The sequence below is a fragment of the Notamacropus eugenii genome, chromosome 1 (genome assembly GCF_028372415.1).
Source record: "Notamacropus eugenii isolate mMacEug1 chromosome 1, mMacEug1.pri_v2, whole genome shotgun sequence".
In the NCBI taxonomy this organism is placed as follows: domain Eukaryota; kingdom Metazoa; phylum Chordata; class Mammalia; order Diprotodontia; family Macropodidae; genus Notamacropus; species Notamacropus eugenii.
In genome coordinates, this window is record NC_092872.1 from 674,736,982 (window position 1) to 674,755,981 (window position 19,000).

A 19,000-nucleotide genomic window follows, 5' to 3' on the forward strand; every position below is an offset into this window, starting at 1 on the left:
ATTTCAGAAGTTTTGGCATGCTATTTAATCAATATCATATTCAATGGAATTATTAATTATTTCTATGATTTCTTCTTTCACCCACTCATTATTTAAGATTTCATTGTTAAATGTGCACTTCGGTATTTGTCTTTTCTTTGTGACCTTGCAATTATTTTTATTGCTTTATAGTTTGTGAAGGATGTATCAGCTATTTCTTTGTACTTTTTTTCTGCAGTGTCTCTATACATTCATGATACATGATCACTTTTTCTGATAAAAGTTCTATGTGGCACAGAGAAATATTTATATTATTTTGCAGTCCCCTTTAGAAGATGCCATAAGTCTTTTAGCTCTAGTTTCTCCAACAATTTGTTCAGTTCCATATTTTCCTTATGTTTACTTTTATGTTAGGCTTATCTAAAACAAGGAGAAGGATATTGAAATCACCTGTTCCTATTGTATCACTCTCTATGTTTTCTCATGACTCAGCTAATGTTTCCTTTATTAATTTGGAACTAAGGCATTTAGAGCCCATTGTTGTCTATGGTTCCTTTTAGCATAATGTAGTTTCTCTGTTTATTCTTTTGTATTTTTTGAATGTTTCCTTTTGCTTTGTCATATAGTACAATTGCAAGTCTTCCTTTTTAAAATTTATCTGATATATTGTAAGTTTTTCCCATCCCCTTGGTTTTATTTTCTGCATATCTTTGTTTTTAAAATGTATTTCTTGTAAACAATAGATTGTAAGGTTTTGTTTTCTTATCCAATCAGTCACTTTTTTTTCATTTTATTGGATTGTTTGATCCATTAACATTTGAAGTCATGAGAATTAGGCTTATATTTTCCTCCATTTGTCTATAATATGGGTGTTTTCCAAGTTATGAATTTTCCCTCTTCTGTTTTAACACAGTACTATGTTTCTTCAGCTACTTTAGTTTAATCTTTTTTTTTAAGGTGACTTTTTTCCCATTGTCTCTCCTCCCTTTACCCCTAATTCCGTCCCTCCCATTTATAACACCTTTAACTGTGGGGTTTTGCTTATTAGTTCCTTTGTGTTTCCTATTTTTCCTGGTTATTTCTCCCTCCCTCCTCTTTTCCCCTATCAGTTGGTTAAGTACCTTCCTCTTTTTTCTTTTTCCTTTCAACTAAACTTGTTCACTAGTGTTTTTTTATTTAGTTATTTTTTTTTTTGTCCAGAGAGGATTTCTCTCACTTTGTTCATTATCCATTCTTTCTTTCTATCTGTTCTAGACTCCCATTCTCTGGCTCATGACTGTTATCATTATCTGGTCTTTATTCTGTATTCCTCATGGAGTCAAAACTTTGGAGGTATCCATTTTCAGCACTCCCTTTTAGGGGTTTCTGCCACTGCCTGATAGAGAATGCCTCTGTGTCTCACTCCTAAAGTAATACCAATTCCTGCAGATGACAGAGAAGATGCTGTACGATGGTAGGACCTCCTCTCCCTTAAGGATGTCCTTTATTATGCAACCCATCGCACTGTTGACCTTATTTTCCCCATTTACCTCAAAATGTCTTCCCTGATTCCATATCCTCTCATTGCTCCAGGTGCCAGAAGTTCCAATTGTGCTCCTCCCTGCCCCTGAAATGTAGGATGAGTCATTTTCTCAAGCACCAAATCCCCCAGATTACACGCACCCAAGATCTCCATCTCCCTTCATACAGCATATCTCTTCATCCCTAGGAACATTTATCAATACAACCCACTTCCACTATCAAAACAAGGCCTTTCTCCTTTCCTTCCACCTTTTTAATCCTCATCTCCTTCTCTTCTCCCACTTCCCTGCTGACTCTTCTCATCCTAAGAAGTCCTTCCCTCACTGCTAGCCCTTGATTTGAACTGGGCATATCACATAGTCCCTTTATCCCCACACTCCTTTTCATACACCCCTCCCCCACTTCATGTACCCTCCCATTTTGTAAAGCAGTCTTATAAAAAAACATGTATTATCAGGATCTTTTCATAATGCTTCAGATCTACCTCTTACCTCTCTCTGTCCAGCCTCAGAAAGATGTCTCTTACAGGTGTTGCTGTCCTATTCATTCACTCCTCCTTTACTTTGTCTGTGATGTTCAAGAAGCAAATAATTTCTTCTGCTCTAGTTTTCTTCCTAAGAATGTTTCAAATGCTTATTTGTTATTATTGAACATTTTTAAAATTTATGATTAAGCTCAGATTTGCAGGCTATGTAACCCTGGGCTGCATCCTGAGTTTCATTGCTCTTCAAAACAAATTATTCCATTCCTTCCTATGTTTTCTCATGGGTGCAGAATAGTTATATGTTATTAAATTTTCATTTCCTTTGTATTTGAAAGTCTTTTTTTCTATGATGTTTGCAGGGCTTGTTGTCTCTGAATTTAATCATTAAATTTAACCACTATGTCTTGGAGTTTGCAGGCTTTGTTTTTTTTTTCTTCTTGAGGTGACCTATGAATTCTTTTCATTGGAATTTCATTTTTTTTTGTGCTCAGAAGTTCTCAACAATTCTCTGGTGTTATGTCTTGCATTATGGTGTCCAGGTTTTTTTGTCTTGTCATGTTCTCCTGAGAAGCCTATGATCCTTAGATTGTCTCTATATATCAGACATCAGAATATTTTACCTTGATAGTAAACATATTTTTAGTGTTATTATTTTTTGCTTCTCTTCTATGTATTTCTATGTATTCTCTTCATTTCTATATATTTGCATTGCCAATCAGTTGTTCTTTTCTTCATTTCTTTGGTGGCATCATTGTACATTCAATATTTTCCATTCTGCCCATTATTTTTTGCTGTGCAAGCCATAAATTTTGCTTTCATAGTTACCATTTTTCTTTGAAACCACTCAGGAACAGCAAGTTGTAGTTCCATGTTCTCCTTAAATTCCATATGATCCTCTGTCTCATCAAATGTTATATAATTTTCTTTTATTTTCCATTATTTACTTGTAGGTGCCTGAACTCATTCACTAGATTTAGAGGCCATATTTTTTTCTGCTGTTAAGGATTTCCTATTGTTTTTTCACTTATATTTGAGGTCTTTGAGTTTTCTTCTTCTTGGGATCTTTGGTAATTTCAGTCTTTTCTCCCACCTTTATTTTTCAGTACTGTTTACTTTCTAAATCCCTCCCTTTTGATGGTGGTTTCCTTGGGAGTTGGATCTCAAAGCATCTTAGTATACTCCTACACTGAGGATCATGGTTCAACAGCTTAGGTCTCTTCCTCAAGTGATTTTTGGGGTGATAGAACTGCTTTTGGATTGGACTCTGGGCTCTTTCCATCAGGCTTAGTAGAAAGTCACACAATCCCACTTACAAACACACACACACACACACACACACACACAGAGTCTTGTCATAATGTCTTGTCCCACTCTCTATGTTCCTCAATTCTCCAGTCTGGCACAAGCAGTTCAGAGATACCACATATAGACTTTATTTCTGTTTATTAGGTCTTTGATAGGTCTCTGGTAGAAGAGGTATGTGAGATGATTGGCACATATGTACTATATAAATGTGCACTTCCTTGTGTATATTTTAGATCCATTCCATTCCATTTGGATTCAGTAGCAACTGAACAATTATAGTTACTCTGGACCATTTCCCCTCACCTGAACACTTAGTTGGTGACCTGGAGACTTTCTCCCCTCCCCTTTAGTTTACTAAAACCTTAGTATGAGTTAGGTTTTACTGGGTGTGGTTCTATCTTTCTGGAGAGAGCCCAGAAGATGATTAGCTGAGTTATAGAAATTGTGTGCAGAGCTGTTTATGAAGGAGGAAGTCCTAGTGGTGTGCTGGTAGATGTTTAACAAGTAGCTCTCTGGAGGGAAAGTATATAGGATATACTGTTCAGTGTAATGGGCATTATTAATATTTTCTCTCTATCATTTTATTAAGTCCAGACAATCTACAAAATGAAGCAAACTCTTAATTATATGTAGAGTTTGCTGATTCCCAAAGTATGAATACTCAAGCTGAAAATTTAACAATTGGCTCACTTGAATCAATGTGAGCTGCCTGTAGCACACTCCTGAAAGAATATGTGGTCAGACTTCATAAACCTCTAAGGGCAGTAGTTGCCTATGTGTATGCCACCATTCACGTGTCTTTCCCAATGCAATAAAACATAAATTCCATGTTCTTTGTTGCATGGCAGTAGGGAAGGAGTTTTTGTGAAGAATGAAAGTGCCATTCCACCTGAGAACAGTAATTAATAAGGTTTTATCACTGTTCTCAGAGAAATGAGAAGAGATGTCAGGGAGTAATATGGATATGTGGTGACCATTGTCCACAATCACGTAGGCAGCATGCAAGTGGTGACTGGAAATACTTTGGGATGCACATTCTGATCAAATGCTCACACTGCCACTGGAACTCAGGCTTATACAGGGCCTTTAGACAAAGATCTGACATGGCACCAGTAGAATGACCTAGATCAATAAAATGAGGCTATTTTATGGATTGCCTATTAAGGAATGAAGAGCAGGGAACCAGGAAGCTTAATTCTACCTGCCTCAAGACTTTAGAATGAGGAAGTAAGGGAAAAATTTGTGGCATAGTAGAGAAGCAGATGGGGGATGGGGGTAGGCAAAGGCTGGACTTTGGATCAGTTTAGCCTTAGCATACATACAGTATAAACTGTACTGGGGACAGGAGCCAAACTCATTAGACTGGTTCTTACCAGGTCAAAATCACTTTGGTGTGAAGTGGAGTGAGAAATTCATTCAATAGGGAGGGGTGGCACTAAATGACCTTCAAGGTCCCTTTCTTCTTCAGGATTCTGTTATTCCAATACCTTTATAGTCCTTCCTATCCTTAACATTTTTATCCCGGCTCTGTGTCTTTTCTTACATTCTTTCCTCCATCTGACATGCCATACCTTTCCCACATCTACTTGTACCTGTGACCCAATACCTAAAGCTTTGGCCTTTCATGGCCTGGAGTTGATCTTGAGGGCATGTATCCAAATCATGGATTAGTTTATTTTTCTGTCCACACAGATTTTCCTGTAGGAGCCTCAAAATTAGTTTTGTCTAGGTCCTCAATGATATAGGTGAAAAGTTTCACAATAATTGTGAAAGAATCCAAGGTAACAATCCATGTGGGATATAGAACAGTATTTATTTCACTCCATAGAAAAAAAAATTGAAAGGATCCACAATAGCCACAGATATACATTTGCATGGCATGAATCAAAAGAGGCACCTGTAAAATATGCTACACAAGTACCTCTATGAGGGTAATTTATTTGTGAGTTCTATTTTCCCATTTTTTTGCAGTTAGTGTTTCTTTTTTAAATTATTTATTCATTTTTAGCATTCTGTTTTTTATTTTGAATTCCAACTTCTTTCCCTCTTTTCCATGTCTTCCTCATCCACAGGGAAAGAAAACAATATATTAATTATGCATGTGAAATCATGCAAAACATATTCTCTTATTAGCCATATTGCAAAAAAGCAAGAAAAATAAAGTGAGAAAATTATACTTCAGTTTGCACTCAGAATTCATCAGTTCTCTCTCTGGAGCAGATAGCATTTTTCATCATGAATCCTTTAGAATTGTTTTAGATCAGGCCAGAGCCAAGATTGTGGAGTGAGAGCAACTACTCACCTAAGCTCTTAGACAAACTCCTTCAGATACCTCTAAAAAGAGAATTTGACCAAATTTTGGAGGTGCAGAATCCAATAGGAGACAGAGTGTGGCAGATTCTCAGCCCAAGACAGACTAGAAGGTCAACAGGAAGGATCTGTTACACTGGGGTGAGCCCACAGCACACAGCACAGCAGCAGCATGGTTCAAGCAGGAAAACCCTGGTGGCCTGAGGCAGTAGCAGCACGGTGGAACAGCAAGTGGCAACCCAGGGCAGGAGCCAAGTGGGAGCCAAGTGAATGACAGCTGCTGAGCCCCAGGTATCAGTCATAGTTGCTCCTGAGACTTTCAGCTCACAGATTCAACATCCGTAAGTCATCTACTTGAACTTCTGGGAGCCAAAATGGCAGAGTGATGGGTAAATGCTCTCTTCCCTTCCCCTTATTGACTTTGAAAGAACCATAAAGTATTTCTCCTGAAATATCCTGGATCAGTGAGAGCAGAAGAAGGGACAAACAGTCTCATAACACCTGAGGCTAGGAAATAGCAAAGGAATATTCCTCTTACTGTGGCAGAGGCAAACCAGAAGGAGAGGAGCCTGGGAAGGGGAGGGGGTAGAAACTTGCACTAGGACCCAGGTGTGCCTCAGTGCTCCAGGGCAAATGGTAAGACAGCCAGGATCACCAAACACTGAGCTTGACTTTGCTCTAGCTCACATGAGGAGATCTCCCAAGACCAGATCACCTCTCTCCCACACTTAATAAGCTAGCCCCAGGGCTGATCCCGGGAAACACACAAACACAAACAAAAAAGGGCACCTGCCCTTAACTTTTTCACACCAGTCAGCTCAATACCAGGTTCTCCAGCTTCTAACTGCAAGAACCAGAGGCCACAACACACAAAGCCTCACCATCATGAGCAAGAAGAAGCAAAGCAAGCAGGAAAAGACCATAGAATCTTTGTATGGGGACAAGGACCAAAACATGAATACCAAAGAGGTCAGTATTGAGACTGTACTCCCATCTGAAACATAAGTCCCATATGTACTGCTTGCATGAACAAATGCCTCTCCTGGAACAGCTGAAGAAGGAAATAGAAGAAAAATTGGCCAATGATTTTAAAAGTAGGAAAAAAACAATTCACTGAAGAGAATGGCTGTTTAAAAAGGAAAATTGAACAAATAAAAAAGGAAGCACAAAATCTAATTAGGAAAATCGACAGATGGAAAAGGAAGCACAAAACCCAACTGGGAAAATTGGACAAAATGGAAAAGGGAGTACAAAAACTAACTGGAGAAAATAATTCCTTTAAAGGAATAATTGGACAGATGGGAAAGGAGATGCAAAAGTTAACTGAAGAAAACAATTTCATAAAAATTAGAATTGGGCAAGTAGAAACTAATGACTCTATGAGATATCAAGAATCAGTCAAACAAAATCTAAAGAATGAAAAGATAGAAAAAAATGTAAAATATCTAATTGGAAAAACAACTGACCTGGAAAACACATTCAGGAGAGAAAATTTAAGAGTTATACCAGTTATGCCAGAAAGCCATGATGAAAAAAAGAGTCTGGACAATATCTTTCAAGAAATCTTCAAGGAAAACTGCCCAGAAGTGCTAGATTCAGAGGGCAAAATAGTCATCAAAAGATCCAACGTTCACCTCCCAAAAGGGATCCCAAACTAAAAACACCAAGAAATATTGTTGCCAAATTCCAGAACTATCAAGTGAAGGAGAAAATACAAAAGGCAGCCAAAAGGAAACCATTGAAACATTGAGGAGCTATAGTCAGGATCACTCAGGACCTTGCAGCTTCTACATTAAAAGACTGAAGGAATTTGAATATGATATTCCGTAAAGCAAAGGAACTGGGACTATAACCAAGGATTAATTACCCAGCAGGGTTCAGCATAACATTTCAGGCAAGGATATGGACATTCAATGAAATAAGGGATTTTCAGACCTTCCTGACAAAAAGGCCAAAACTCAATAGAAAATTCGATCTTCAAAGGTAGGTCTCAAGAGAGGCATAATAATGTAAACAGGGGAAAAGAAAAACTTGTTACTCAGTTTGGGCAAACTGTTTACCTCACTATAAGGGAAGATGATACTTGTTAATCTTGAGAATTGTACATCTATTATGAAATATAAAAGGGATATACATAGATAGAGGGAATGGGTATAAAGTAAATGATGTGATGATAAAAATAGCATGCTAAGGGATTATAACAGGAGGTATGAAAAGGAGGAAGCAGAAAATGGTAAATTACATCACAGGAAGAAGTACAAAATTATGTTATGGTAGAGGGAAAGAGGGGAGGGAGATGAGCATTGTTTGAGAGGTACTGTCATCTGATCTTATTCGAGGAGGGAACAATATACTTAAATATATAAATGTAACTACCTCTATAGGCAGTAGGAGGGGAAGGGGGAAGAAAGGGGAGGGGAAACTAAAAGGGAGGGAAGAAGTAGTAAGGATAAAGGGGAGTAAAAGGGAGGGGAGCTGAAAAAAGGAAGGGAAGACTGTGGGAGGTGGTGGTCAAAAGTGAAAACTCTATTGAGGAGGAGAAGAGGGACAGGAGAACTAAAAGCACAAAAGATGGGAAAGAGGTTGGAGGGAAAGACAGAAATTGTAATCATAACTGTGAATGTGAATTGAATGAACTCTCCCATAAAACAGAGATGGGTAGCAGAATGAATTAAAAGTCATAATCCAACAATATGTTGTTTACAAGAAAGAAATTTCAAACAGGGGAATACACAGAGTAAAGGTAAAAGGTGGGAGCAGAAAATATTGTAAGAAAAGCAGGGACAGAAATCCTAATCTCAGACAAAACAAAAGTAGAAATGGGTCTAATCAAAGAGATGAGGAAGGAAACTATATCCTGCTAAAAGGCACCATAGACAATGAAGCAATATCATTACTAAACATGCATGCTCCAAGTGGTATAGCATCCAAATTCTTAGAGGAGAGGTTGGGGAGTTGCAGGAAGAAATAGACAGCAAAACTACACTAGTGGAGGACCTCAATTTCCCCCTCTGAGCTTGATAAATCTAACCTCAAAATAAACAAGAAAGAAGTTAAGGAGGTAAATAAAAATGAAACTCTGGGTAAGGTAGATATGATAGATCTCTGGAGAAAATTGAATGGGGATAGAAAGGAATATACCTTCTTCTCAGCGGTACTTGGTACGTATACAAAAACTGACCATGTTCTAGGGCATAAAAACCTCACTATCCAGTGAAGAAAGGCAGAGCTGGTCAATGCATCCTTCTCAGATCATAATGCAATAAAAATTATATGTAATAAAAGGTCATGGAAAGATAAACCAAAAAATAATTGGAAACTAAAAATCTAATCCTAAAGAAGGAGTGGGTTAAACAAAAAAATCATAGAAACAATCAACAACTTCATTCAAGAGAATGACAATAATGAGGCAATCTACCAAATCTTATGGTATATTGCTAAAGCAGTTCTTAGAGGAAGTTTTATATCTTTGAATCTTTATATCTTTTTTTTTATGTCTTTGAAGTTTTATATCTTTTACGCAGATGAAATAGAAAAAGAGGAGATCAATCACTTGGGCATGCAGTTGAAAAAGCTAGAAAAAGAACAAATTGAAAATCCCCAAGTAAACACCAAATTAGAAATACTGAAAACCAAAGGAGAGTGTAATAAAATTGAAATTAAGAAAACTATCGTACTAATAAATAAAACTAATAGTTGGTTTTATGAAAAAGCTAATAAAATTGAAAAACCTTTGGTCAATTTGATTTAAAAAAAGCATGAAATAAGCCAAATTACCAATGTAAAAAATGAAAGGGGTAAACTTACCTCCAATGAGGAGGAAATTAAAACAATAATTAGAAATTACTTTGCCCAACTTTATGCCCATATATTTGACAATCAAAATGAGATGGATGAGTATTTTTAAAAAAATATAAATTGCCCAGATTAACAGAAGAGGAAGTTGAATACTTAAACAATCCCATCTCAGAAGAAGAAATTGAACAAGCCATCAATGAACTCCCTAGGAAAAAACTCCTGGATCAGATGGATTTACAAGCAAATTCTATCAAACATTTGAAGAACAGTTAATTCTAATACTATATCGGTTGTTGGCCTTCGTCTTCAAAAAGGACCAAAATGACATCACCATTGTAAAGTGAAATTTCAGTGTGGCTGACTGTGGCTGATCAGATCAATACGAACTCAGAATGCTCTACCACAGGTTGGGCACAGACAGTCCATGTGAATATTTGGGGTGAATATCCCAAATTTGCGCATCCTGCATTTACTTTGTGCTGTCTCAATTCTGCTTTGCTCAAAGAGCATCTTTTCTTATGTGGGCATGCCATGCTGAGCAATCCTGTGCCAGTGTCTCCCATGTCAAATCCAAAGTTCTTGAGAGAGACCTTGGGAGTGTCCTTGTATCATTTTTTCTGTCCACCATGTGATCACTTACCCCATGCAAGTTCTTCATAAAGTAGTCTTTTTGGCAAGCATACATTTTGCATTCGAACAACTTGGCCAGCCCATTGCAGTTGCACTCTCTGAAGCATAGTTTGAATATTTGGCAGTTCAGCTCAAGCAAGGACTTCAGTGTTTGGTACCTTATCTGCCAGGTGATCCTCAGAATCTTCCTTAGACAGTTCAAATGGAAGTGATCAGTTTCCTGGCATGGCGCTGGTAGACTGTCCATGTTTCACAGGCATACAACAATGAAGTCAGCACAACTACTCTGTAGACCTTCAATTTGGTAGTCAGTCTAATACCTCTTCTCTCCCAAACTTTCCTTCAGAGCCTCTCAAACACTGAGCTAGCTCTGGCAATGCATGCATCAACCCTATTGTCAATGTGTACATCCCTAGAAAGTATACTACTAAGGTAAGTGAACTTATCCACGGCATTCAAAACTTCTCCATTTGTTGTAATTGATGGTTCCATGTATGGATGGTGTGGTGGTGTCTGATGGAGCAGCTGTATTTTTTGGTGTTAATTATTTTTATTTTATTTTTATTTTATTTTTATTTTTTTAATGTTTAACAATCACTGCCATACAATTGCGATTTTATCCCTCCCCACCCACCCCCCACTACCTCCCTCCCTCCCCACAACTGCATACAATTCTGTAGAGATTCTACATATACTTTCCTATTGAGTATATTTTCACTATAGTCATGCTATGTAGTCAGACTAAGATAAATGAAAGAATCCCTATAACAAATCAGAACATGATACACAAACAGATACACATACACAAACATGATCTGCTACATTATGTGAGTGACTTCCATATTTCTCTCTCTGAGTGTGGAAGGCATTTTGCCTTGAGGTCTAGCTTTGGGATTTTTTTTTTTTTTCAGAAGTTCTTGTGTTATTACAAAAATCTAAGTCTACCAGAAAAAACTCTCACACACTGTGGTTGTTGCAGTTCTGCTCCTTTCACTCAGCATCAGGTCATATAAGTCCTTCCAGGCCTCTCTGAAGTCTTCTTGTTCATCATTTCTTATGGCACAATAGTACTCCATTACATTCATATACCATAATTTATTCAGCCATTCCCCAATTGATGGACATCCCCTTGACTTCCAGTTTTTGGCAACTACATAGAGTGCTGCTATAAATATTTTTGTACATGTGGGACCCTTTCCCATTTTTATGATCTCTTGGGGATATAGTCCTAGTAGCGATATTGCTGGGTCAAAGGGTATGCACATTTTTGTAGCCCTTTGGGCATAGTTCCAAATTGCTCTCCAGAATGGTTGGATGCGCTCACAGCTCCACCAACAATGAATTAGTGTTCCAACTCTCCCACATCCTCTCCAGCATTTATCATTTTCTTGTTCTGTCATGTTTGCCAATCTTATAGGTGTGATGTGGTACCTCAGAGTTGTTTTGATTTGCATCTCTCTAACCAATAGTGATTTAGAGCATTTTTTCATATGATTATAGATAGCTTTAATTTCTTCCTCTGAAAATTGCCTGTTCATATCCTTTGACCATTTATCAATTGGGGAATGACTTGTATGATTATACATTTGAGTCAGTTCTCTATATATTCTAGAAATGAGGCCTTTATCCCCGAGCTTAGCTGTAAAAATTTTTTCCCAATTTACTACATCCCTCCAGATTTTGGTTGCATTGGGTTTGGTTGTGCAAAAACTTCTCCGTTTAATGTACTCAAAGTTATCCATTTTGCATTTCATAAGGCATTCTATCTCTCCTTTAGTAAAGAATTCTTCCCTTCTCCATAGATCTGATAAATACACTATTCCTTGCTTCTCCAGTTTATTCATGGTATCAATCTTTATACCTAAATCATGTACCCATTTGGACTTTATTCTTGTGTACGGTGTCAGGTATGGGTCTATGCCTAATTTCCGCCACACTGTTATCCAGTTTTCCCAGCAATTTTTGTCAAACAATGAGTTCTTATCCCAGAAGCTGGGGTCCTTGGGTTTATCAAACAGAAGGTTGCTATATTCCTTGCCTACTGCATCTTGAGTGCCAAGTCTATTCCACTTGTCTACCTCTCTGTTTCTTAGCCAATACCAAGTGGTTTTGATAATTGCTGCTTTATAGTACAGTTTGAGGTCTGGTAGCGCTAGGCCACCTTCCCAAGCATTTCTTTTCATTAGTCCCTTTGATATTCTGGACCTTTTGTTTTTCCAAATGAATTTTGATATTATTTTATCCAGCTCTAGAAAGTAATTGTCTGATAGTTTAATTGGTATGGCACTAAATAAGTATATTAATTTGGGTAGAATTGTCATTTTTATTATATTAGCACGGCCTACCCATGAGCAACTAATGTTTTTCCACTTACTTAAATCTGACTTTATTTGTGCAAAAAGTGTCTTGTAATTGTGTTCATATAGTCCCTGGGTTTGTTTTGGCAGGTAGACTCCTAAGTATTTTATACTGTCTACCCTAACTTTAAATGGGATTTCTCTTTCTATCTCTTGCTGTTGGACTTTGTTGCTAATATATAGGAATGCAGAAGATTTGTGTGGGTTTATTTTGTACCCTGCAACTTTGCCAAAGTTGTTTATTAATTCAAGTAATTTTTTACTTGAATCTCTGGGATTCTCTAGGTAAATCATCATATCATCTGCAAAGAGTGATAACTTAGTTTCTTCTTTGGCTATTCTAATTCCTTGAATATCTTTATCTTGTCTAATTGCTACAGCTAACATTTCTAGTACCATATTGAATAATAGTGGTGATAATGGACAACCTTGTTTCACCCCTGATCTTATTGGGAATGCATCTAGCTTATCCCCATTGCATATAATGCTTGCTGAAGGTTTTAGATAGATACTGCTTATTATTTTATGGAAAGTTCCCTTTATTCCTACGTTCTCCAATGTTTTTAGTAGGAATGGATGTTGTATTTTGTCAAAAGCTTTTTCTGCATCTATTGAGATAATCATGTGGTTTTTGTTAGCTTTGTTGTTGATGTGATCGATAATGCTAATAGTTTTCCTAATATTGAACCAGCCCTGTAGTCCTGGTATGAATCCTACCTGATCATAATGTATTAATCTCGTGATAAGATGCTGTATTCGTTTTGCTAAAATCTTATTTAAAATTTTTGCATCTATATTCATTAGGGAAATTGGTCTATAATTTTCTTTCTCTGTTTTGTCTCTTCCTGGTTTGGGTATCAAAACCATATTTGTATCATAGAAAGAATTTGGGAGGACTCCTTCTTCCCCAATTTTCAAGAATAGTGTATGTAGTATTGGAATTAACTGTTCTTTAAATGTTTGATAGAATTCACTTGTGAATCCATCTGGCCCTGGAGATTTTTTCCTAGGGAGTTCATTGATGGCTTGTTCAATTTCTTTTTCTGAGATGGGGTTGTTTAAGTATTCAACTTCCTCTTCTGTTAATCTGGGCAATTTGTATTTTTTAAAATATTCATCCCTCTCGTTTAGATTGTCAAATTTGTGGGCATAAAGTTGGGCAAAGTAGTTTCTAATTATTGTTTTAATTTCCTCCTCATTGGAGGTGAGTTCACCCCTTTCATTTTTAATGTTAGTAATTTGGTTTTCTTCTTTCTTTTTTTTTGATCAGATTAACCAAAGGTTTATCAATTTTATTAGTTTTTTCATAAAACCAACTATTGGTTTTATTTATTAATTCAATAGTTTTCTTTATTTCAATTTTATTAATCCCTCCTTTGGTTTTCAGTATTTCTAATTTGGTATTTACTTGGGGATTTTCAATTTGTTCTTTTTCTAGCTTTTTCAACTGCAAGCCTAAGTCATTGATCTCCTCTTTCTCTATTTTATTTATGTAAGCATTCAGAGATATAAAACTTCCCCTAATAACTGCTTTTGCAGTGTCCCATAAGTTTTGGTATGTTGTCTCACTATTGTCATTCTCTTGAATGAAGTTGTTGATTGTTTCTATGATTTCTTCTTTAACCCAATCCTTCTTTAGAATTAGATTATTTAGTTTCCAATTGATTTTTGGTTTCTCTCTCCATGGCCTTTTATTACATGTAATTTTTAATGCATTATGATCTGAAAAGGATGCATTGATTATCTCTACCTTTCTGCACTGGATTGTGAGATCTTTATGTCCTAGTACATGGTCAATTTTTGTAAATGTTCCATGTACCGCTGAGAAAAAGGTATATTCCTTTCTATTCCCATTTAATTTTCTCCAAAGATCTATCATATTTACCTTATCCAGAGTTTTATTTACCTCCTTAACCTCTTTCTTGTTTATTTTGAGGTTGGATTTATCTAGTTCAGAGAGGGGGAGGTTGAGGTCCCCCACTAGTATAGTTTTGCTATCAATTTCTTCCTTCAACTCCCCCAACCTCTCCTCTAAGAATCTGGATGCTATACCACTTGGAGCATACATGTTTAGTAATGATATTGCTTCATTGTCTATGGTGCCTTTTAGTAGGATATAGTTTCCATCCTTATCCCTTTTGATTAGATCTATTTCTGCTTTTGCTTTGTCTGAGATTAGGATTGCTACTCCTGCCTTTCTTACATGAGCTGAGGCACAATATATTCTGCTCCATCCTTTGACCTTTATCCTATGTGTATCCCCCCGTTTCAAATGTGTTTCTTGTAAGCAGCATATTGTTGGATTATGGCTTTTAATCCATTCTGCTATCCGTCTCCGTTTTATGGGAGAGTTCATCCCATTCACATTCACAGTTATGATTACAATCTGTGTATTTCCCTCCACCCTCTTTCCCACCATTTGTGCTTTTAACTCTCCCGTCTCCCTTCCCCTCCTCAATAGTATTCACTTTTCTCCCCCTCCTCCTGCAGCCTTCCCCTCCTTCTTTTAGCCCCCCTCCCTTTTAGTCCCCTTTAGTCTTATTGCTTCTTTCCTCCCTTTTAGCCACCCTCCCCTTTCTTCCCCCTTCCCCTCCTACTACCTATAGAGCTAGTTAGGATTATCTACTTAAGATTATTGTTCCCTCCTTTGAACAAATCAGATGAGAGTACCTCTCAAACAATGCTCATCTCCCTCCCCTCCTTCCCTCTACTATAGTTTTGTACTTCTTCCTGTGATATAATTTGCCATTTTCTGCTTCCCCCTTTCCACACCTCCTATTACATTCCCTTCTCATACTTAAATCATATTTTTGACCTGACATCATTTACCTTATGCCCGTTCCCTCTACATATATCCCTTTTATCATAATAGCTGCACAGTTCTCAAGATTAACAGGTATCATCTTCCCTTATAGGGAGGTAAACAGGTTGCCCTAATTGAGTTGCAAGTTTTTGTTTTTGTTTTTTCCCCTCTGTTTACCTTTTTATGATTCTCTGGAGACCTGCATTTGAAGATCAAATTGTCTATTGAGTTCTGGTGTTTTGGTCAGGAAGCTCTGGAAATCCCTTATTTCGTTGAATGACTTTCTCCTTGCCTGAAATGTTATGCTGAACTTTGCTGGGTAGTTGATCCTTGGTTGAAGTCCCAACTCCTTTGCCTTACGGAATATTGGGTTCCAATTCTTTCGATCTTTTAATGTAGAAGCTGCAAGGTCCTGTGTGATCCTGACTGTGTGACCTTGATATTTGAATTGTTTCTTTCTGGCTGCTTGTAGTATTTTCTCCTTCACTTGATAGCTCTGGAATTTGGCAACTATATTTCTTGGGGTTTTGAGTTTGGGATCCCTTTCGGGTGGGGAACGGTGGATTCTTTCGATGACTATTTTGCCCTCTGAGTCTAGTACTTCTGGGCAGTTTTCCTTGATGATTTCCTGGAAGATATTGTCCAGACTCTTTTCTTCATCATGGGTTTCTGGCAGGCCAATAATTCTTAGATTTTTTCTCCTGGATCTATTTTCCAGGTCAGTTGTTTTTCCAATTAAATATTTTACATTTTCTTCTATCTTTTCATTCTTTAGATTTTGTTTGACTGATTCTTGTTGCCTCATTGAGTCATTAGTTTCTACTTGCCCAATTCTAATCTTGATCGTATTGTTTTCTTCAGTTAGCTTTCGCATCTCCTTTTCCATCTGACCAATTTTTCCCTTTAAGGAGCTATTTTCTCCATTTAATTTTTGTACTTCTTTTTCCATTCGACCAATTTTCCCAGTTAGGTTTTGGGTTTCCTTTTCCATCTGATCAATTTTCCCTATTAGGTTTTGAGTTTCTTTTTCCGTTTGATTAACTCTTCCTTTTAGGGAATTATTCTCTCCAGTTAATTTTTGAACTTCCTTTTCCATTTCTTCAATTTTCTTTTTCAGAGTGATGTTCTCATCAGTGAATTCTTTTTTTATAGTTTTAAAATCATTGGCCAGTTTTTCTTTTATATCCTTCTTCAGACGTTCCAGGCTTGCGAGAAATTCATAGTCCCATCTGAGGTTTCAGATGGAAGTACAGTCTCAGCTCTGATCTCTTTGGTGTTTGTGTTTTGGTCCTTATCCCCATAGAAAGATTCTATGGTTTTTTCACTTTTCGTCTGCTTTTTCCGATTCATGATGTTGGCTGAGTGTTGTAGCTTTTGGTTCTTTCAGTCAGAAGATACAGATCTTTTAAGTTGAGTTGATGTTTGTCTAGGCTAAAAGCAGGCTTTTTTTTTTTGTTGTTGTTGTTGTTGTTGTTGTTGTTGTTTCCCAGAATAACCCTGGGGTTAGCTTGATAGGTGTGTGGAAGGGGTGGTCTGGTCTCAGGATATCTCCTCAGCTGACCTGAGGCAAAGGCAAGGTCAGGGGATGGTGATCCCAGCTTCCCTATTGTCTTCCCTTTTCCCCTGGAGGGCTGGGGCACGCCTAGAGGCTAATGCGTGTTCCCGCCCCTCCTGGGGCTCGTCTCCCGGGCTGAGGCTTGCCTGGGTCTCAGTGCGAATTTTCTCTGCCCTGGGTCGTCTGTCCCTCCAGATAGCCTCCGCCACAGTAGGAAGAATCCCCCTTTGCCACTTTTCCAGCCTCTGGTGTTATGAGACCACCCGCCCCCTTCTGCTGTTCCCACTGATCCAGGATTAATCTGGGGAAGAATTTTATGGTTCCCTCACGGTCATCGGGGGGGAGGGGAGAGCACTTACTGATCACTCCGGCATCCCAGCTCCAGGATGTTCAAGTAGTGACCCACTGAAGTCCCGTCTTTAGGCTGAAGATTTCAAGGGCTGTTGCGCTGATATTGTTGGCTCGGCCTGGCTTATCTCCTGCTCCTCTGGTCTCGCCCGCCACTCTCGGGCTCCTCGGGTCCCCTCCGCCCTGCCGCGCCGACCGCCGCCGGGGTCTTACCCCCGTGGAACAGATCCCTCCCGTGGACCCTCCAGTCCAGCCTGGGCTCCGAATCCGTCAAAGTCCGTCTCCCACTGGATTCTACACCTCCAAAGTCTGGTCAGACTCTCCCCCCAGAGATATCCAGAGGAGTTTTTCCAGGAGCTTAGGTGAGTCGTTGCTTTCACTCTGCCATCTTGGCTCGTTTGGTGTTAATTATTAAGCCAAAATTAGCACAGGCATCATAGAATTAATCCATACTTTGTTGTATCTCAGCTTCAGAAGCTGCATTGAGTGCACAATCCTTTGCAAACAGAAAATTATGCACCAACACTCCCTTTACTATGGTCTTGACTTATAGCTTTTTCAAATTGAAGAACTTACCATCAGCCTTGATGCCATGTTGATCTTCATTGAAAGCATTTGTCAACAAGGCTGAAAACATGCTAGAAAGCATGGGAGCAAGCACACAGTCCTGTTTCACTCCATTGGTGACTAGGAAGGCACAAGGGCTTTGTCCATTATCCAGAACCCGGGCAAATATGCCATCATGAAATTGACGTACAATATTGAAGAATTTCTCTGAGCAACCAAATTTTGACATAATTTTCCATAAGCCCTCATGACTAACAGTGTCAGAGGCCTTGGTCAGATCTACAAATGTTGTGTACAGACTTCTGTTTTGCTCCTGGCATTTCTCCTGAAGCTGTTTAAAATTTTCCAGGTTATATGGCAAGAGGAGATTATCCCCCAGGGTTTCAAGGATGCCTCCATTGTCCATCTCTATTAGGGTAAAAGGAATAGGTTGTCCTGCGACAATCATAAAGGGATCTCTCTCTCTCTCTCAGTCACTGGGGCAAAATTTTTGCTAGAGTCCTTCTTAATAGGCTGATCCTTCACCTGGAAGATGGTCATCTACCTGAGAGCCAGTGTGGCTTCAGAAAAAGCCGGGAAACAGTCGATGTGGTGTTTGCTGCCTGACAACCCCAGGAGAAATGCCGACAACTCCAGGAGAATATTATATAGACTACATAGGAAAATCGGGGAAGAAGGAGTCCTCCCAAATTCTTTTTATGATACAAATATGATTTTGATACCTAAACCAGGAAGAGACAAAACAGAGAAAGAAAATTATAGACCAATTTCTCTAATGAATATAGATGCAGAAATTTTAAATAAGATTTTAGCAAAACGAATACAGCAATTTATCATGAGAATAATACATTATGATCAGGTAGGATTCATACGAGGAATGCAGGGCTGGTTCAATATTGGGAAAACTATTAGCATTATCAATGATATCAACAGCAAAACTAACAGAAACTACATGATTATCTCAATAGATGCAGAAAAAACTTTTGACAAAATACAACACCAATTACTATTAAAAACACTGGAGAACATAGGAATAAAGGGAACTAACATAAAATAATAAGCAGTATCTACCTAAAACTTTCAGCAAGCATTTTATGCAATGTAAATAAGTTAGATGCATTTCCAATATGATCAGGGGTGAAACAAGGATGTCCATTATCACCATTATTATTCAACATGGTACTAGAAATGTTAGTGGTAGCAATTAGACAAGATAAAGACATTGAAGGAATTAGAATAGGCAAAGAAGAAATTAAGTTATCATTCTTTGTAGATGATATGATGATATACTTAGAGAATCCTAGAGATTCAAGTAAAAAACTACTTGAAATAATAAACAACTT